Genomic DNA, 7,023 nt, shown 5'->3' on the forward strand with positions numbered 1-7,023 from the left:
TCTTCCTTCTCTATCTCCCTTTATCACTTGGTTCTAAAAAATCCTAGGTAACTATAATTGCCAAATGAAAAACAGTTGCAATTTCTCTTGGCATAATTATGTAACTAGGACGAAATAACACCAATGTTAATGCACGACACTTGCGTCCTGACTGTGGCACTGTTCAATGTTTATCTGAACCTCCTTTTCAGAGTCTATTCAGAAAGGATACATAGAGCTTGTAATGTAGAAAACCCGTTTTACACAGAGGAAGGGGAATCTTGCAGACACACTGAATGCTAAAAAACACAAGAATCGTATTCTACTACTTTCTGCCATTGGATTTTTGGTTAACTTCATTCCTTTCGACTTTTGCTGTTCTAAAATCAATTATTAAAATGCAAAACTTAGTTGGAAGGTGTGAGAAAGGGGTACTGAGCGGATAAGCCAGTGGCATAAGTGATACACACCGTGATTTTATAATTACAACTCCTTAGCTCTAATATTTCTGGATGTGAATAATGATCATCCATATTTTCCCATCAAAGAAATTGGGATATAAATAATTAAATTAATCTTGGCAAGGATTTGTGTTAATTTGAGTATTTGAGTGTTATAAATGAATAAATAAATAACAATGAAACAACCAGGAACTTGAAGAGGAGAATTTTATAAGAATTAAAATGATACAGTGCTTTTATTTGTCCTTTTCTTTTAAGTAATTAACATCACAATGCGTCGTTGCAAATGCAAAAATCACGCATTTCCAGAACACTGGATTGAAGAGATCCTTTTGATCTTCATCCATTCATTTTTACTGAATAGCATTGAGTTGATTTGCTGATTTTGCAGTGAAATATCACACAAAGTACCCTAGCACATGAAGGTACAGCGCAATAATCTTGGTGCATTCTCCTGTTCATTTTACAATTGTTAATTTAAGTGCTATGTTAGATAAAATACAAAGGTCTTCTGGCAGGGGAGTAATTTAACCAATTCTCTATAAAGATATTGATTAACTTTTTATATAAAGCAGAAGGCATTATAACATGCTTGAGTATTTCTTTTAGAGATACATAGCCAATTAAGTAGAACTTATTTTTATAACTCTACGGGCTTTAATAACTGTATAAATATTTAAATATGCAAACCTATTCACCTGCCCAGCATGCATGCTACCCTTTCTGGCACAAGCATCTTCCTTTTCCAAACAGTTTACACGTTTTTTTCTGTTTAAGCTATATCTCTTATCCGTGATGCAAATAGATGAAAATCTCACTTGAGCTTCTTTGGAACATAAGGAAAAAAGGCATATTCAAATGGTGTGTGTGAAGATATTGTTAAATAATTACATCTTGTGCTATATTATTTGTATTTTTAGGATTTTGATAAAAATATTTCTGACTACAGATAGGATTTTTTAAAAGACTTACTAACCCATTAACATTATTCAATTGAAATAATTAAATAAATATGAAATTATAATCAAATATAGTATACTACTCCATCTATCTATTACAATACTGAAAATAAGACTAATCATAATTCTATTACATATCTGTATTATAGACCAGTTTGTAGTCCTAATGTGTATAAGTCTCTTCAAGGAGGTACTTCATAATATGGCTTCCATCTGGATGAGGAAGAGAGATATTATATTAATCCAGGGAAATATTTATATTTTTTATTAACTCGAATCAGCTGCTGGGTTAAATAAAAATGTATTACTGTGGTCTGTTAATATTTTAATCTATACGTTTTTAGAAACACTACATATCTGAGCATGTGCTCAAGGCATAGAGATACACTTAATGAGAATGTATCATATCCTGATATACATAAGTATTGTTATGGTACTTTTATTTAGCAAGTACTACTAGCCTGCACACCAGGGATCAAACTTTTAACTCTTTTAGTGGAGATTCGTCAGGAATAGATAGTTATAAATAACAATATCCTGAGAGGTATTAAAAAATTGATGTTTCTAAAAGTTAAAAATTTTAGAGAGTTTCTAAAATAGTTATTTCTGAAAGACAACAAAAATCTTAGAGAACTAGTGAATGTATAATAAACACAAAGAGGATAAGCTATTGGATTTTTACATATAATAGGTTATGTAGAAATTTCTGTATGGTTGTCAATAGGATTATCACCGAAAAGTGTTCTCAGGGGCTGCAGACATAAGTTATGTGCTACACACCAGAACAACCAGAAACAGAGAAAAAGTTGGTTGTGAACCACATTTTGGGGAGCACTTGGGATCAAAAACCTGAAAGCAATATTTATATTTGCAACCCAAATATATGGGGGTTTCATTGGGCATCATTCTTTCTCCCATTATAAAACGTTAACATTTGATTATGTGCAATGGAAAACAAATATGACTCCCAGACTATTGATAGATGAAAATTTGGATCACATTATATATAACTCAACAATCTCTTTAAAATCTTGCACTTTCACCAAATTCTCCACCCTAATAGCTGATATACACATATCTTACAATCAAAATCTTCTGCTCAACATCTCCATTTACATGGATTCAACTTGCCTCTCAAATACTTCCTTTTTTAAAACTGTCCAGAATCTTATGCCATTTAGCAAGACAAAGCTATTTAGGTATCACTAAGAAAAAGGAAAACCTTGTTACTAGCCCAAGTCCAACCAACAATTGCTTCTTCTTAATAACCCTGAAGACTTTCATTTTACTGTAGTACACACAGTTTAGGTCAAACAATATGTAAACTGTGTGGGGGTAAGTAGAATACTTGTCCCCCAGGGATGTCAAAATCCTAATCCTCAGAACCTGTTTTGGCAAAAAAGGAATTAAAGTTGCTAAATAGCAATAATAATCCAATAATCCTGGGTTTCCCAGATAGGCTCCATGTAATCACAAAGGTCTTTACATGATAGGGAGGTAGGCAGGAGAGTCAGAAACAGAGAGATGTTATCATGAGAAAGACTAGACAGATGATTATTGGCTTTGATGATGGAATGGGACCCTGAGTTAATATCACTCAATTAGGAAGCATCTAGAAGCTGACAAAGGCAAGGAAGCAGATTCTCCCCTGGAGCTTCCCAAAGGAGTGCAGCCCTGTCAACAGCTTTCTGTTAGCTCAGTGAGAACCATTTTGATCTCCAGAATTGTAAGATAATAAATGTGTTTTGTTTCAATCCACTAAGTTTATGCTGAATAGTTATAACAGCAGTAAGAAACTAGTATAATATATTTCTTAGGTAGTTGTAGAAATTTTGATTTTGAAAACACTTCTTCCAGTATTTTCTGGGAATCAGTAGAACATGTCCATACAAGCTATGGTCAAATCCTTGGGACTAAGTGCTTCTGCCATCTTCCTTTACTGCTATATATGCTGCTTTCTTTCTGGTGTCCACTAATGTGTCTCCCTTGTTAAATATCTTCTTATTTATTAGATACCATCTTGTAGGTCCTCAAAGCTACACTCGGACCTAGAGAGAATGTTATTTGCTCTCAAGCATAACACTTATTTAGATTTTTCCCAAATTGTTGTTATTTAGGCCTTACACTACTTATTTAGAATAATAGCATTACTTTAGGGCACACTTGTGACTTCATGGAATTAAAAAATTTAAGTGACAAACATCATTCTAGAAGCAGAATTTGGAAAACCATTTTCAAAAAAAGAAAAGTTTTCAGTATCCAATATTCCTATTATTTTAGAATGGAATATTCCCAAGCAGGCTTCTGATAGGTCCACCTTACAAATATCTCCAAGTTCCCAGATATATCTGCATTCCATAAAGAGAGAGAGCTCAACTGGGACTTCCTGCCGCAAACAATCCTCACTCCACCACAGGAAAAAATCCATATCCGTTTAAAAATATGCTCTACATTTCTCCCACTGTTTCAATGAACAGCCAATTAAAATTTATTTGCACAATCACCAAAAGTTTGACATAAACAATATTTATGTTTACAATAATTCTTTTATCTAAAAGTGTCATAATTTATGCTGACATTCGGTTCATTTAATTTATATTTCCTATTATTTATAAGTTTTATTTTGGTTATCAAACCAGAAATAAATGTATTTTTTCCTAAGTATTTATTACCATTTAGAAGCATATGACCCTACAGGTGGAATTAAGTAAGGGGAAATGAACATTTTTAAGGCTCTTGATAGATTTTTCCAGATGGCTTTTTAAAAAGTTTTTGAATGTTTGCTCTTAATTATCAATGTTTGAAATGTCTTATCTTACCACACACTAGCCAGTAATGAAGTAGTCTAATTAATTTGATAGGCAAAATGTTACCTTATTCCTGCTTCAGATTGAATTTATTTGGTTACTGGTAATTTGGAGCATTTTAATATACTTTTAGTATTTGATCTTCTTCTATTAAATTTCTCTTCGCGCTTTTTGCCTATTTTTCTATTGGAAAGATTTTCCCCCTTATTCACCTATGTTGAATTTTTATACAGTAATATAATTTTAACCACATGTTATATTTGTTCTTAGTGTTTTTCCTGATTTGATAAGTATCTTCAATGTATTTATTCTTTTGCGGTACATGTTTCTTTTTACTTTTTGTAGTTACATTTATATTTTTTCTTTGAAATTTACATACTTTCATTTATGTTTAGAAAACATCTTTCTAAATAGAGATCATATGGATATTCAGTGTCATTTGTTCTGTGTTTTTTAATGAAGTCCTCTTCTACACAGCCTTCTTGAAGTCTCATTCTTGCCTTCTGCGGCATAATCAGTTTTGGATTTTATTCTTATTCTCAAGTGCTTTTCTAAGCTGTTTCAAGATTTCTCCTCCTCATTCTGTTCCTAAACGTTCTGCTGAAATTCCTTGGGGTTCTATCTTTGAACTATCCTTATTTCACCTCTTTCAGATGAGTGATCTCATTTACAATCACGTATTCATTTATTACTTACACAAAGATTTTCTCAGATACGTGTTTTCTACCCAAATATCTATCCTATGTTTTAAAACTGTGTATTTTATTGCATGATGTGCACCTTACTTTGGAAGTTTCTAATCAAAGTCCTCGTGTCCAAGATCCAGTCTCTTCTCTTTTCTTGATCAAGAATGCTGACACTTTATTCCTTTTCTTAAACTGATATGGACAAATACTTCTAGAACCAATCTTTTTTCTACTTGCATAGACTCAACTCTTACCTAGGTTGAAGGGATTTAGAATTCCTTAAACACACTGGACTATTTCCCCTGGTTGCACTCATCTTTCTAAATGGAACCCTTTTATTCTCATGACACTCCCCAAGCTTCAGCCCAGGCTGGCTGATGTTCCTCATCTGCATGCCTATAAGGCCATGCACAGGTTTTTTCTTCCTTTCTTAGCACACGTCCAACGATATTGATTTCTATTTTAGCTCATGTGTCTAACACCTAGCACAAGGAATGTTTCTCAAAAAGAGGAATTATCTCATTTTTCCTTTATTTCCCTGTGCTCAACCATGTGATGAGAACTGAGTGATAGAGGCAATGAATAAGTATTTGTTGAATTAAGTGAAATTGAAAATGTACAGAGACCGATTAATACAATCACCATACTTTTCCTAGCAAGGCTAGAATTAAATAAAGGAGATAATGGATTTACTCAGGTCTGGCCATTAGTAAATGTGCATAAAAGATTCTCAGAGGGTGATATCTGTTGGTTTGAACATGTTATGGATTGGGTTGTGTAAAATAGAAAATTATTTTAGAATTATGTTGGAAATTTGTGATAGTGGCTGGGGAGAAGGAAAGAACTAATATCAGAATAGGGGTAAAGAATAAAGGACATTATGAGTTAACATGGGAGTAATATCCATGTTATACACTGGTGTACACTGAGAGGGGAAAAAATCTGAATTTTTCATCCGATCACAATGTGCAATCTTGGAAATTTCAAGTGATAATAATGTATTTATAACTGCTTTTCTAAATGAGATAGCATTACCAAAATTAAAAGTGCATAATAAATACTCCTTAAGCACCATTTATTAAGATTCATATTTTAATTAGACATTTTATAGCAAATTGAACTTCAAACATGTTGCCTTTGAAACCAAATTTGAATTGTAAGAAGTATTTTTTTCTAGTTCCTGTATTCTCAGTAACAGACTTTCCTAGGTATTCTTGTTTGGCAGCTCCTTGGAAATGCCAGAATGGACTTTCTGTAGTATATGTAGACCTCTTAATGATGAAAAAATCCTAGACTAGGTGTTACAAAGTAGAGATAGTGATCTTGGTAAGTCCTTTGTACCTCTCTCTTTGATGTAGCATTTTAATTCCTATGTGGGATCATAGAATACTTTTATTGTTGAACAAAGAGGAATAGAGACAGTCTATTTGCTAAGACAGATAGGAAGAAGGTCTGGGGTCAAGGGTTACCTCTGGCCTAAGAAGAGTAATATATAAAGGTACAGATAAGTATTTGCTGATAGGTGTTGAGTTTGTCTATAAAAAGGACATTGTGAAAATTATTTCCAATGATTTTAGTCTTACCAGAGAATAGGCAAAATTATCTTAGTGAGTCAAGCAGGAATAATACTGAAAACAGGAGGAATTCTGAAAACATGAAAAGAACTGCTATAAAGAAGGCTCAAATGAGCCCAAAAATAATGAAAATATTTAATGAGGAAAAATAAAGGACCAGTTATAGTTTGATAGCAAAGATTATATGTGACCCATTCATCAGAGTTTTATGACTTTGGTCCATCAGGAGTTTCAAACCCAGAAACAAATTGGAGAGAATAAGATTGAATTGTTGACCAAAAGTTGCATATAGTTTTGCAAGTAGTGAAGAAAGTCAAGGGAGAGACGATTCAGGGTGAGTTGGATAATAATGAGCAAACTTGGGAATAACTACACATCTAAGATGCAGAGTGGTATTCATGAATCACTATAGGTCAAGTGGAATTATGGGTCAATAGTAGTTATTTTTGTTCTACTGGGATTTACTCTAGCAAAGTCCACATGATTTAGAATATGTATTGCTTCCTAGGATTTTTCAGCTATTCAGCTATAGCTACTGCCTGTTAATTCTTAACTGT

Source organism: Panthera leo, chromosome A1 (genome assembly GCF_018350215.1).
Source record: "Panthera leo isolate Ple1 chromosome A1, P.leo_Ple1_pat1.1, whole genome shotgun sequence".
In the NCBI taxonomy this organism is placed as follows: Eukaryota; Metazoa; Chordata; class Mammalia; order Carnivora; family Felidae; genus Panthera; species Panthera leo.